The sequence below is a fragment of the Eurosta solidaginis genome, chromosome 3 (genome assembly GCF_040869045.1).
Source record: "Eurosta solidaginis isolate ZX-2024a chromosome 3, ASM4086904v1, whole genome shotgun sequence".
Taxonomy (NCBI): domain Eukaryota; kingdom Metazoa; phylum Arthropoda; class Insecta; order Diptera; family Tephritidae; genus Eurosta; species Eurosta solidaginis.
In genome coordinates, this window is record NC_090321.1 from 61,806,832 (window position 1) to 61,822,357 (window position 15,526).

At 34.0% G+C, this 15,526-nt stretch overlaps 1 protein-coding gene across 13 annotated transcripts in view; it reads right to left on the minus strand.

The window, feature by feature from the left end:
* The window catches only part of sona (sol narae), a 457,038-nt gene extending 442,512 nt beyond the window's left edge, over window positions 1-14,526 (minus strand). For 3 of the 13 annotated variants that reach the window (XM_067771980.1, XM_067771979.1, XM_067771978.1), the window contains exon 1: window positions 13,452-14,520. The gene's annotated coding sequence lies outside the window, so the exon portion shown is untranslated. Of the gene's footprint in view, window positions 1-829; window positions 1,294-13,451 lie in introns of those variants that run through there. The other 10 variants (XR_010950642.1, XR_010950641.1, XM_067771971.1 and 7 more) reach the window with 7 other exon arrangements.
* Window positions 14,527-15,526: the final 1,000 nt, after the last annotated feature.

The following is a 15,526-nucleotide window of genomic DNA, read 5'->3' on the forward strand; positions in this document are numbered from 1 at the left end:
TATTTCGATACCTTTTTTTTTTGTGCAAAAGTTTTCGAAAATTTAAAAGAGCATCTTTTTAATAAACGAAAAATACAGTTACACAGCTTTTTAAATGACATCCTTTTTTTTTAATATAAAAAAGAAACAACATTTGTTTTAACGAAAAATGGAAAACAGCTTCCACAAAATAATATCTAAATTCAACGCTATTCGTTGGCATCTTGAAACTTGCACTTTGTTAAAGAAAACTGAACACTGAATGAAAATGTTATGCTGCTCTGGAGAGGTTTTTTGCTATTGGTCTGGCTCTGAACATGAACATAGCATAGAGCAGAGCCGTAGCAAAGAAGAGTGATAGCAATGCTTAGGCTTTGCTATCACTTACGTCGTGCTTACTACAAATAGCATTTCGTTCACAGCTTTTATTTTGCTATTTGCTACGCTCTGCAACACGACATAGCTCCCAACAGAGCCTTAGAAATGCGTTCACGTTTTCATGCTACGGTTCTGCTCTAAGCTTCTAAGCTTTTGTACATCTTCAGAGCCGAAGCTATAGCACTGCCGTTTTGCGTTGCTAGTGCTACTCTGGAGTAGCAAATGCAATCACTGAAACTGAACACCCAAAAAAAAAGACAATTTCTAAATTCATAATCAAGAGTTGAAAAGCATGATTGTAAAAATTTTGAAATTTTTTCACTTACTGTGAATTTTGTATAAAGTACTGAGCTTTTGTTTTTATGGTATTGAAAGAACATGCAAAATACTTTTAAAGTTTGACCTTGAAACTTAATAAGACTGATCATTTTTTTTTCTTATAAATAAAAAAAAATTGTTGTTTCATATTTACAATTAATTGTTGTTAAATCGCTGAACGTGTAGATATCCAAAGCAGCTCCAAAATTGTTTCAGTAATCACTTCAACATATAGAACGGACCACACTTGAGAATCACTGTCTAATGTGTTTAATGTTATTCGAAACGAATTTTTTAAACAAATTTCGTTTTCGCTTTAATTTTAACACATTTTCACTTTTAATTTTTTGAATAAGTCAACGCTTATAAATTTTGAAAAATTTCCGCTTTCACAATAATAAAAAACCCGCCTACAAAATTTTCAAACACTTTACAACACGTATTTGTCGTTACGCTATGCACCGTTACGTTAGCTACGGTTACTGAATCGTATCGACTATGCGCTTAAGTATTTTGAATTGTATGCGTGTTTTATTTTGTAAATTTGACTTTTTAGTTTGTCCAAAGGATCGAGGAAATTTCGATCGCCGCGCGTATAGCCACAGTTCAGGCTAAGAACACTCGTGCGAGTAAGCGAGCTACGGCTGTAAGGCAATTATTAAATACTACGTTTCGCATATGAAGTAAGCGTCAAAGGAAAAAATAAAAAAATAATCGCAAATGGAGTAAGACGCAAAACTAATAAAATTAAAAAAATATATATTTATAAAATAAAGCATTAACACTCATTAAAACACAACAAAAAGAAGATGAGCTTGAGCTTGAAATTACAATGAGAAAATACGGATATGAAATTAAAATGAAATTGTAAAGAAATGCAATTCAATTATATGTAAAACAACAAAAATATTTATGTATATGAAATTTATTCTGACAATTGCGTGAGAAGATGCAGCCTCAGCACATACCCACAAACAAATATATAGATACATCCAAAATGTCAAGAAATGTTAAGTGATCAAGAATCGCACAAAAAAAACAAAACAAGTTAAAATAATTTTTTTTTTGTTGTTGCTTTATTGCCGGCAGCTATTGCGACATTTTTTTGGTTTTGCCTGTACGTTTGTTGCTTAAAGGCTTTTTGGTGTTGTACGTGTGTTCGTGTGTGGTGGTGTGAGTGTGTTTGCTCACAGGAGTTAGCAATTAATTTTTGTCTTTTCTGTTATTGTATGACTTTTTTTTTGTTGACAAAGATGAGCACATTTCAGTGTCTGTTTTTTTTTGATATCTGATAACTTCTAGCTTAATAAAAGCCATACCTTGTTAAGCCTGGCAGCGTTTTATCTATGTAGGAAATATTACCCAAATGGTTACAGCCTTTAATTAATAAACACAAATACAAAAAAAATTTTACATACAAAAAAATATTAGCTAAATCAGACCCCAAATGCGATTTTTTTGACTATCTCGATCCTTGTGCAACCTGGCGGTGATTTTTTTCATATGTCGTTTTCTATTCATGTATGTAATATGTGTCCCAAATATGAGCCAAATTGGAGCACAAATACGATTGACATGAAATGGTATATTATCTTTGGTCCGAAGTTTGTAACGTTGAGAAGATAGACTCACCATTAAGTATACCGAATTGATCAGGGCGACGAACTGAGTTGATATAGCCATTTCCGTCTATCCGTCCATCCGTCTGGCCGTCCGTATGTCTGTTTGAACGCAAACTAGTCCCTCAAATTTTAAGATATCTCAATGAAATTTGGCACAAGGATGTATTTTTGTGACATATTAGACATTTGTCGGATCCGGTAGGATTGGACCACTATAACATATATCTCCCATACAACCGGTAATTCAGATAAGACGATTTTGGTCATTCCTGCCGCAATTTAGACAGTATAAACGTGAAACTCGGTGATATATATTTTAATATATCATAGGCGATTTTCTGAAAAAATCACTTTGATCGGAGCTATTTATAGTATATATCCCATACAACGGATCGTTCAGATAGAAAGATTTTTGGCCATTCTCCCTTAATTTATAAAGTATAAACGTGAAACTCGGTGATATATATCTTAATATATCATAGACGATTTTCTGAAAAAATCACTTTGATCGGAGCTATATATAATATATATGCCATACAACCGGTCGTTCAGATAAGGGGGGTTTTTGCAATTTTTTATTTTATATTTATCTTAAAAATCGTTAGGTATGTACATCTGTTCACTATTTATTTCTTATCTTATACATCCAATTATTTGGAGATTACGAACGGGATAAGATTATTGTTCAGCCCCATTCATGAAAGGTATGAAGTCTTCGGCACAGCCGAAGACAGTCCCGTCCTTACTTGTTTTTTGTTGACAAATATGAGCACATTTCAGTGTGTGTTTTTTTTATATCTGATAACTTCTAGCTTAATAAAAGCCGTACCTTGTTAAGCCTGGCAGCGTTTTATCTATGTAGGAAGTATTATCCAAATGGTTACAGCCTTTAATAAATAAAACAAAAAAATGTTACCTACAAAAACTATGAGCCAAATCGGACCCCAAATACGATTTTTTTGACTATCTAGATCCTTGTGCTACCTGGCGGTGATTTTTTTCATATGTCGTTTTCTATTCATGTATGTAATATTTGTCGCAAATATGAGCCAAATCGGACCACAAGTACATTTTTTAAATATTTCGATCCTTGCGGGTCTTGAACTATAATCCAAGTTTCAAGCTTGTAGCTTCTCGGGAAGTTACTTAAATTTCAATTAAAAAAATCGTAATGCTTGCTACACAGAGTCAAACTAAATAAAACCGTTTAAAAAGCAGCACTCTAGAACTTAAATTTAATGAAGCTTCCTTGAAGGTCTTAAGCCTCGAAGTCAGGAGCTTCAGTGTGATAGGTTTAGCACGCTACCGCCACATCAAGGCGGTCATCATATATACATATATATTTATTAGAGAAAAATTATAGAATTTGCACACAGCGATGGTTACTAAGCACACTACACACTGCACACTTTGTAATGTGTCTCTAACTAATTTACCTTTTTGTTGCCATCTCTTTCACTCACGCTTTGGTATTTATATACTCTTTCTTTTGAATTCAAAATTGTGTAGAATATTTTTCGGCGCATTCAACAGAACGTGATCAGTGACATTGTTTTTACAGCACTGCGTTATTAGCAATTTTGCGCTGTTTACTGTTATAGCAGTACTATTTATATGTATTTGATTAGCGTCCGCCATAGTGTCATGGTAGCGTGCTCTGCCTGATACACCGAAGATCCTGTGTTCACGCCCTGGGTAAAGCAAAGATCAAAAATTTAGAAACAAGTTTTTTCATTTATAAAAAAGTTGTTTAAAGCAGAGTCGCCACTTGGCAGTGTTTGGCAAGCAATCCGAGTGTGTTTCTGCTATGAAAATCTAAAGGAGATAGGAATCACCCTGGCCCAACTTCATTCCGAATACTGTAACAGGTCAAATTTTTACTTGTGCGGAATCTTCAAACATGACATACGTAATATATGTCCTGCATGCAATGTATCCCCACATGACACCAACCGTTTTTTCGACTGTTATGTGGAACCTACGCTTATAGCCGCAACTTCCATTTGGTCCCCCTGTTAAAACTGTTAGTTTCCTTTGACTTCATTTAGAGAGATTTGATGACAATTTGTGAGTGGTCGTACCCATTGAATGGGGAGAAGCACTGTTAAAACAACATCAACCATACCACTGCGGCTTACTGATTGCATCCGCCATTACTCAATAAAACGAGCAACAGCGTTGACTTCAAATTCTTTCTGTTTCTTTTGATATCACTCCAAAAAGTGTGATACTGTACAAATACACCAAACTTTTTAACTATTTTGGTGCAAAATTTGAGAGTACACCAATGTTAGTTTTGATATTGTAACGAATTTAGGGAAATTCCGGTTATTTGCAGCCTACTGCTAACGTTCCTATCGCGAAACTGTTGAATATATAACTCCAATTTTCAATAATGCAAAATGTTCTTTATTAGAATACTATAAAAATACTTCACAATAACACTTATACTTCGCAACTGGTAGCGTGCTTAAATCAAACTGATTGCTCATGCCTAAACTGGTGCTGCTTTTATACTCTTCGGTTTCCTCGTTCGCATATTTCTAGGTGTTTCTCCTTCTAGAATTTACTAGTTCGCTGAAGATTGTATACTTTTGTGAGTATCTCAGAAATATGCATGTGTATGTGTGAGAACTACTTTGCTGATGATTGCATACTTTTTGGAGTATCTCTCCGCTGCTGTATGTACACATGTGTAGACATAATAGTTAATTTGTTTATGTAGATACAAGTGACTGCTCAATATCGGCTTAGAGATGACAGTGTCCCTTACTGTTGCTAATATTCGTCACAGTATTAATCCGAAAAGTGTTAGCATTTCACTTGATTTTTTTGTTTATATTAAAGAGGGACCACACTGCAAAATTCCAAATTTTGGTTCTTTTCAACTTTTAGGTTTTATTTCAAAATTGTTTTTAAATTTTTAACATCAGTTAAATTTAAAATTTAAATCGAGTACATTTAAGTGAAAACGAATTAAGTACACAAATTTTTCAACTATCAGACTGTGATGGTTGAGACACCAAGTAAGAGAATTTTACTGTATTCACTTGAACTTGTTCAGTTTAAAAAAATGTTCATTTTACAATAAAAAATAATACTAAGGTGATGTTCTGATCACAATACATATACAAAACTAAATTTACACGGAAACTTGTTTAAATTGAGAAAAAAAATTGTAAATGCTTAAAGAATTTGTATAGTCCCCTTAATGAATAAATGTTTAATTTAAATTTTCCTCAGTGCTACAATATTTTTGAAAAATTGTTTGTTGTCAATTTGTTAGTGTAAATTTTAATATCATAGCAGGTGTCTTGGCTTCATATGGAAGTGTTCTTTCTTTGCACTTTCATATGAAATTCAGGCACTTTAATATGAACCGAATTTATACATATGTATGTGAGAGCATATGGGAGTGGTATGATTTTTTTTTATATTCAAGGTGTGAATTTGTAAATGTGCCTATATTTTCAGGGCAAAACAAAAACCAAAGTGCTATAAGTGTATAGGGGTTGAGCAGCTCTGTTCTATGAAATAGAGCCAGGCATTTTCAATATCATTTCAATGAAAACCCCATTGCAACCGGTGGACCAAATTTTATCTATTTTAATTGGTAGGCAAGGCGCATTTATGGATTGAATATTGGTACGTTAATTGGATGCATAAAGCGTAAACCATAATACCGAGAATTCAAAATTCCTTGATATGTCCCATTGTCTTACTTACTTACTTACTTAATTGGCGCTTAACCGTCTAAACGGTTACGGCCGTCCAACAAAACGCGCCAGTCGCTCGTTCTCTTCGCCAACCGGCGCCAATTGGTTACACCAAGGGAGTTTAAATCATTTCCACCTGGTCCTTCCAGCGGAGTGGGGGCCGCCCTCTACCTTTGCTTCCATAGACGGGTTCCAATAGAAACACTTTCTTGGCCGGAGCATCATCTTTCATTCGCATAACATGGCCTAGCCAGTGCAGCCGCTGCGTTTTAATTCGCTGGACTATGTTGATGTCTGCGTATAGCTCGTACAGCTCATCATTAAATCTTTTTCGGTACTCGCCATGGCCAACGCGTAGAGGTCTATAAATCTTTCGAAGAACTTTTCTCTCAAACACTCCCAAAGCCGCTTCATCTGCTGTTGTTATAGTCCATGCTTCTGCCCCATATAGCAGGACGGGTACGATAAGTGACTTGTAGAGTATGATTTTCGTTCGCCGAGAGAGGACTTGACTTTTCAATTGCCTACCTAGTCCAAATTAGCATTTATTAGCAAGATTGATTCTTCGCTGGATTTCAGTGCTGATGTTGTTGCTAGTATTGATGCTGGTTCCCAAATAAACGAAGACTTTTACTATTTCGAAATTAGGGCTGCCAACAGTAGCGTGGTTGCCAAGGCGCGTATGCGCTGACTCTTTGCTCGATGACAGCAGGTACTTCGTTTTGTCCTCATTCACCATCAAACCCATCTTTACCTCTTCTTTTTCCAATTTGGAGTAAGCAGAACTAACAGCGCGGGTGTTTAGGCCGATGATATCAATCAATGCAACCAAGAGAAATTTCTTAACTTAGTCGTGTCGTGTAAAAAGCTCATGAAAAGCTCAATTGAAAGCATTAAATACAATTTTTTTTTAGCACAATAAGTTTTCGAGAGTCGATCATGCATTTTAATGCAATCTTGAAAATGACTTCAGATTGAAGTCGAAATATCGACCAAATAAATATATGAATATTAACATAGCGTTTTATTCAAAGCAAGGCCTCGAGCTCACAAAATCCTACATTTTTTAAATAAACAAGGCCATCAAAAATCAAAAATTACAATAATTTTTCGACAATTCATTATTTTCTGAGCAATAACTGGCCTTCCAATCCACTAGTTTTTGGTAGGAATTACGTCCCGTTCTGGTGTCCCAAGTTATCTTAAATTGGTGGCATACCTGTTTGTGAAAGCCACTTAACTCTGTTGTTATTGTTGTAGCGATAAGGACACTCCCCGAAGGCTTTGGGGAGTGTTATCGATGTTGATGGTCCTTTGACGGATGCAGATGCGGTACGTTCTGGTAACAAGCACCATTAAGGTACTAGCCCGACCATCTCGGGAACAATTTGTTATGATGACATGAAAACTTCTAGGCCAGACCGCTCCCCCCCCCCCCTTTGATTCATGAGGATCTTGGAGTCGCCAGAGCCTCGGTTGTTTAACGATCACGATTTTCCAAGGGTAGTACACAATTGAGTTGGAGAAGCTATATATTGGCGCTGACAACCCCTTGAAAGGGTTGCGCTACACAACCTTTCCAATCAATTTGGTATTTAAGTCGTCTCTTACGACAGGCATACCTGCCGCGGGTATATTCTAAGCCCCCTAACCCGCTGGGGTAACCATTTAACTCTCAAGTACGTCGTAAATTTGTTATGGAACTATCGTCCAACTACTGTGACGGCCAGCCTAAAATATTTATGATGTATTATGAGAACTACTAAGCAGCCCGCTTGGAAGCTGTATATTAAACACTGCGAATCACAGTATGGTTTCATTCAAAATACTATTGCACTGTAAAGCATACAGCATAACCTCGAAGAGGAATATGAGTGAATAGTGTTTATGAATAAGGTTACATTTTTGGATAGAACTGTAGATCGAAGAAGAAGAATTTGACATTTGTTTTGTCTAAGTGTGCTTTCAGACTTTGCATATGTAATTATTTTTCCCACTCGTTGGTACTTTTCTAACATTTTTCACAGTTAAAAACTGCTATTTAAAAAATTAATACAACACAAAATATGTGAGCAAGTATGTGAGTAACCTTCAATTGCTAAGTCTGAAGTCCCCTTATATTTACAAATGAAACATCTTTCGTGATTGTGGGCGATGTTACTGGATTGCGTTGAACACATCTGTAAAAAATTTATTGTGGCTCGACCTTAAGGGTAAGCAATTTCGCCTAGCTCAACTTGGAGTCACGCTTCTAATAGGGTACTGCGACAAATTTTTAAATTTTGACGTAAAGGCTTAGACTTTATGAGTTGAACTAATACATATATATACACACATATTTTTTTACCTATTAGTTAAAAATCTTTGAATCCTTAGATTCCTTTAGTTTTCTATTGATACGTTTAGGATAGGGTATCGCTCCATTTCATTGAACATCACTGTATGTTCTAAAAAAATTTCATTAGTTCTAAATTTTTTCTGAAACTCGAAAAGCGCCAACAAAAGATATTTAGGCCAGTCCAAGGTCTGCTATTTGCCGTATTCTTAAATCATGGCTCAATTGTACGGTTGGCTCATCTCATCAGCTGATTTTATTTCAATGGTATAGGCATTGTTAAAACGAGATGGCAAACTCAAAATGAAACCAACACATTGACAATTATTTACTACCATGGTGGTATATTTTTAAACGGTTTTATATTTAGCTTGACTCTGTGTAGCGAACAGAATTTTGTAATTGAAATTTAAGTAACTTCCCGATAAGCTAAAAGTTTGAAACTTTGAATATAGTTGAGAACCCGATGACAATGCAACAACACTGCTCTACAAAATTAAACTTTTTGCATTACCCACGACCACCACTATTTTTTTTTTTATTTGCTATAGTTCCCTAATTATAAAAATGGTCGAAATTTAAAATTCTATGAATACTTTTTTGTTTTTTTTTTTTCTGAAATTTGCCTTTTTTGAAAATGGAGATCCATTTATTTCATCATATCTCTGGAACGGGTTGTCCGATTTTGTTGGAGAAGACAGCATAAATTAGCAAATGAAATTACCTTAAAATTGTTTAAATACCATTTTTTTTAAATACTTATTGGTTTCAGAGTTATTTGCATCGCATTATAAAAAAAAAAATTTTTTGTATTAAAAATTCCATTCTTTTTTTTTTTCTTTAATTCGTAAAAAATCGAAAGAGACAAAAACTTACAACTTTTATTATATGATCGCAAAATGTGAACATTCCAAATAAGGCAAGCTTTTTTTCATGAAAATCCATGGATAAACGGTAATATTATTAACAATTAAGTGAATGAAGGCAAAATATGTATTGTTAATATTTTTGTTTATTTAGCTATTTAAGATACCTTTATTAAAGAAATTCTACAAAATTTAGTACTTGAAATATTTAAAAATAGTTTCTACTTTTTGCTTGTCTACTGTAATTTTCTGAATTTGATTCTCGTATAAGAAACCAATTATAATCCCCCATCATATTTTCCTTCCAGAATCCTTGATAACGCTCCTCCATTGACTTAAGTTGTTGGTGAAATCGTTCTCCATGCTTGTCGCTGACATCACCAAGATTTGAAGGGAAAAATATCCAAATAATAGTTTTTTGCTGTTCCTGACAACTTGATTATTCGCGATCAGGAATGCTAGTTAAATAACATTGAATGAACTAAATGAATTACTTTAAATAGTCGCAGGCCACTTCGATTTTTAAAAGTATGTATCTTTTTTTTCGTTAAGTTTGTCACAATCGGCGACAGTATACTATACAGGGCAGGCATCTAATGAGTCTGTAAATTTTTTAACCACTACCTGCGAAAGGGTTTGAGGCCTCGGTGAAAATTCGTGATTTTGAAAAAGAAAAAAAATTTATCCATAGAATTACAAATTTGGGATGTTTTTGTTTTTATAATTTAAGCATTCTAAGAACATCGCAAGAAATGTCTCAAGGAAAAGGTTGTATATATTTGATAACAAATATATGTATATGACCACACTTCTTTCTTACGAAAACCAGCGTTGGCAACTTAAATTTTCCATACAGTATGAGGCATTTTTATACTCAGATGAGCAGAGCTCACAGAGTATATTAACTTTGTTCGCATAACGGTAATCCCAAACGGCATAACTAATCGAAATAGATATGGACTTCTATATATCAAAATGATCTGGGTGAAAAAAGATATTCAAATAGCCATGCCCGTCCGTCTGTCCGTCCGTCTGTAAACACGATAACTTGAGTAAATTTTGAGGTATCTTGATGAAATTTGGTATGTGGGTTCCTGGGCGCTCATCTCAGATCTTTTTTTAAAATGAACGAAATCGGACTACAACCACGCCCACTTTTTCGATATCGAAAATTTCGAAAAACCGAAAAAGTGCGATAATTCATTACCAAAGACGGATAAAGCGATGAAACTTGGTAGGTGCGTTCACCTTATGACGCGAAATAGAAAATTAGAAAAATTTTGGACAATGGGCGTGGCGCAGCCCACTTTTAAAAGAAGGTAATTTAAAAGTTTTGCAAGCTGTACTTTGGCAGTCGTTGAAGATATCATGATGAAATTTGGTAGGCGCATTACTCCTATTACTATATGTGTGCCAAATGAAAATTAGAGAAATCGGATGACGAACACGCCCGCTTTAAAAAAAATGTTTCTTTAAAGTCAAATTTTAACAAAAAATTTTATATCTTTACAGTATAAAAGTAAATTATGTCAACATTCGACTCCAGTAATGATATGGTGCAACAAAATACAAAGATAAAAGAAAAATTCAAAATGGGCGTAACTCCGCCCTTTTTCATTTAATTGGTCTAGAATACTTTTAATGCCATAAGTCGAACAAAAATTTACCAATCCTTGTAAATTTGTTAGGGACATAGATTCTATGACGATAACTGTTTTCTGTGAAAATGGGCGAAATCGGTTGAAGTCACGCCCAGTTTTTATACACAGTCGACCGTCTGTCCTTCCTTCGGCCGTTAACACGATAACTTGCGCAAAAAAAGATATATCTTAACTAAACTTAGTTCACGTACTTATCTGAAGTATTTTTATCTTGGTATAAATTATGGCCGAAATCCGGCTATGACCACGCCTACTTTTCCGATATCGAAAATTACGAAAAATGAAAAAAATACCATAATTCTGTACCAAATATGAAAAAAGAGATGAAACATGGTAATTGGATTGGTTTATTGACGCAAAATATAACTTTAGAAAAAACTTTGTAAAATAGGTGTGACACGTAACATATTAAGTAGAAGAAAATGAAAAAGTTCTGCAGGGCGAAATCAAAAGCCCTTGTAATCTTGGCAGGACTACTGTTCGTCGTATGACATATATAAATAAATTAGCGGTACCCGACAGAAGATGTTCTGGGTCACCCTGGTCCACATTTTGGTCGATATCTCGAAAACGCCTTCACATATACAACTGAGGGCTACTCCCTTTTAAAACCCTCATTAATACTTTTAATTTTATACCCATATCGTACGAACACATTCTAGAGTCACCCCCGGTCCACCCTTATTGCGATGTCTCGAAAAGGCGTCCACCTATAGAACTAAGGCCCACTACGTTTTAAATAATTATCAACATCTTACATTTGATACACATGTCATACAAACACATTCCAGGGTTACCCTAGGTTCATTTTGCTAAATGGTGATTTTCCCTTATTTTGTCCCCAAAGCTCTCAGCTGAGTATGTAATGTTCGGTTACACACGAACTTAGCCTTCCTTACTTGTTTCTTATGATCTGCGTTTTGCCTTACGAAAAATTTACGGGGAAAAATTTCTTGAGTGTCATTATGGAGTTTTCTCATTTCTGGCGATGCCCGTAGTAAGCTTTAAAAAGACAAAGTTGCGCAAAATGTCATACCTAAATAATTTGTTTGTCAAAAACAATAATAGGTTTGATATGCAAAATATTCGCTAAATTGGGTATTTTCACTTTATTGTCAATAAAACCAACATTTATTTTTGTATTTTCACGAAATAAGGTTTAAATTTTTAATAATGTTTACAGTTTTAAGACCGTGAAATAAAAATGGTAAGTTTTTAAAACCTTCGATTTATATGAATTTTTGAAATATAAAAAAATGTTCGATTTTGCAAAAAAAAAATATTTTTTTACATTTTTATACGAATAACTCCACAATCGTCGATCATATAAAACAATTTTCTTATCAAGACTTGCAGGAAATTTTGCGGTGAATCCACTTGTGTTTATATCAACGAATTTAGATAAGTAATTTCCAATATATGATAAAATAAATGGAAAGTCCTCGGTGAAAATTCGTGATTTTTGAAAAAGAAAAAAAAATTTATCCATAGAATTACAAATCTGGGATGTTTTTGTACTTAGGGGGCCATAATACATAGAAATTAAATAGTTAGACTTCAAAGTAATTTCTATTGTTGACTAGTGTAATAGGAAAAAACTCCGATTGGTGGCGCATGGAGGGAAATATTTCAAAAAATCGTATTTGTGGTCCGATTTGACTCATATTTGGAACACTTGAAAATAAAATAATTAAAAAAAATTTTAAGTTAATCGGTTTTTTTGAAAACGATACTTACATTAAGTAATAATAATACTAAAAGCTAGAATATAATTAGGTAGGTCCTATGTACTAGTCATTACACTCCTCATCAATCTAGGGCTTTGATCAGACAATTAAATAAAAGCGTTGGGCGCTAGCATAACCTGATTAAGGTTCAGTTGGTCTTACTTATGACTACAAATAGAAATTTGACGCGTCCAGCGCTTTTATTTAATTATCTAGACCTACCCAATTATTTCCTAGCTTTTAATATTATTATTAATTAATGTAAGTACCGTTTTCAATAAACAATATTTTTTTTTAATAATTTTGTTTATAAAATAAATAGTTTCACATGATTTTAAGTTATTTTTTTAGTAAATGCATCTAATTTAGCGCATTATTTTCCCACAATACACAAAAATTGCAAGGTAGTATTATCCCTCCGCACTCCATTTGCATAACACCAACACTCAGATTTTGACAATCTGAACAAAGGTATGTTGTTGCTGTAGAGATGAGACAACCATATATACTTTAACCATGGCTTGAATAAAATTTTGTATTGGAAACTATGGAAACAACCCAAGTCTTAAAATTTTATATACATTTTTCATTAAAAAAAATTGAATTCTTAGAATTTTTTCTTTCCGAAATTTGGAAAAAATAATTCAAGAAATCTAAATTTTTTTTTGTAAACAAAAATTGCTAAATTTGTACACCTTTCTATAAAAATGGAGCGAAGGAACACCCTCAACAATTTTTTTTTTTTAATTTTATTTAAAAAAATATTTCGAAAACTGAAAAATACAAATTCACTTCACTTTTGCATATCCTATTTTGCACTTTATTTAAATATGGTTGTACGTTACTTACATTCAAATCACATGTGGTTTTTCGAAGTTAATCCGTCCATTATTCACTTTTAAAATTAATAAGTTTATGTTCAGCTTTGTTTACTAAATACAACTCATTGCCTTTTAAATGCACAAAAATTTATTTGCACTGCTTTTGTTGTCACAAAATAAAATTCAAATAAATTTTTAAATAAAAAAGTTAATACCGAAATTTTTAAATGCCATTGGCTTTTTTATGTTTTCTTTTAATATTTTTTTTTTTATACCAAATCTAGCACAGCTTCACTTTTCGATATGAACACCCGGCATACCCGCACCTTCTCTGTGCAGCAGCAGTGTATTTTTTTGCGTTTGCTTTGCCAATTTAAAATAACATACAATTTTTCATATTTCTTTGTTTTCGTTTTTTTTCTGTGATTTTGCAACAGGCGAATTGAGTTGGTAAGAGATTTCAACAATGCTGCTGACAACAGAGATTGCAAAAACGGTAAGTTAAGGCGTTGATGCTGATACAATTGTTGTTGTTGTTATTGTTGTGAATTTTATTGCTGTTTTTGTTGTTAAATTTGTTGCCATTTGAGTTGTTTTTATATTTTTTTTATGTCGTTACCTTTTTAACTCGAACGTTGCCGTTTTGTCGTGATGGCACGTCGTGCTCAATACCGCTGCGTTATTAATTTACATATATATATATTTTTTGTTATTGCAATTTTTAATTATTTTGCTTTGTTGCTATTGTTGAATAATTTTTTCACTTTTGTTTTCTTGTTCAGCACTTCCATTGATTTTTACACGCTTAATATGTAAGTTTGCTAACGTTTTGAGTGCAATTTTTTTTAAATAATCCCTTCAAAAGTAAATACAGAAAATATAATTTTTTATTTTTTTATTTTTGTGATTTTTTTTCGCAAGTAGGAATATCCACTTAGCGATCTCCTTAACGATTTAATATTTACTTGCTTGCTTAGTTATGTATTTGGCACATTTACACATATACTACATAGATATACGCACACAAATACACACACATTATCAACAAACCGATTTGTGGCCGTCGTCTGCCTGCATAAACTGGTCGGCGCACACTAAATTCAACCAACGCTTTAGTTGGGCCATCGAGTCAATCAAAAAGTTTGTGGTTATTTAGAGAAATAACAGAAAACCCCGTAGAGGAAAAGAGCAACAAATAGATCAAACCAAAGTTGGCTTAAAGTAATAAATAGAGACAAGCCATAATTTGGCTTGAAGACAAACTCTAAACTAGCCAAGTCTACCCAGAAGAGCGTAAAAAGCTAAACAAAGCAAGGCAAGCGAGTGTACGAGCGAGCTTGAAATAAATCCAACAGCTGTGGAAGCTAAAGCGTTGTAGCCCTGAGTTGAGCTTAGCTAGACGTGTGTTAAGTATACGTGTGTGTATGTAGGTATGTATTTACGGCTAAACAGTTAGCCAAACAAACTGGTAAATAGCTTGTTTTTTGTTGGTATTGTTGTTGCTTGCGCTGCAATTACTAGCACCACATGAGCTTTGTTATTTGGGAAACACTGCCTAGTTAAATACAAAGTCTCTAGTGTCACTATTTTATCTAAAAGCTTATGCTCTTCTTCTCATTAAGCTCCCATTCTTTCATGACCAGCTGCACTCGCTCACAATGACACTCTGCAACTTTACGCTCATGCTTTAGCTGTTAAGCTGCACCCTTAGTAGTTTGCTCAGCAATATTTAGTGAGCTTATGAGTGTTAACATTTGGTTGCTAGGGTGTATAGGTTTGGTAATGTGCCAGTAAAACTTTGTTCGGCAAACCTCATAATAAAGGTTTATTTTGTTGCCAAAATATTTAGCTCTGTTGAATTCCCAATACACTCGCGAAGATTAAAGACCTTGCCCATTGGATGGGAGGTAAAACAGGCTGTATTTGTGTGTAGCCTTTCTGACACTGGACCACTCTAGAGAGAAATTATGGTCTTACCACGGTAAGAGGCTCTGCTGCGGCGGACGACAGAACTACCCCTTTTCTTTATTTGATCTCTAGCTGGGCTTGACTAGCGAAGTGTAGTACGAGCTACATGAATATTAACAACAAATAAAAAACTGG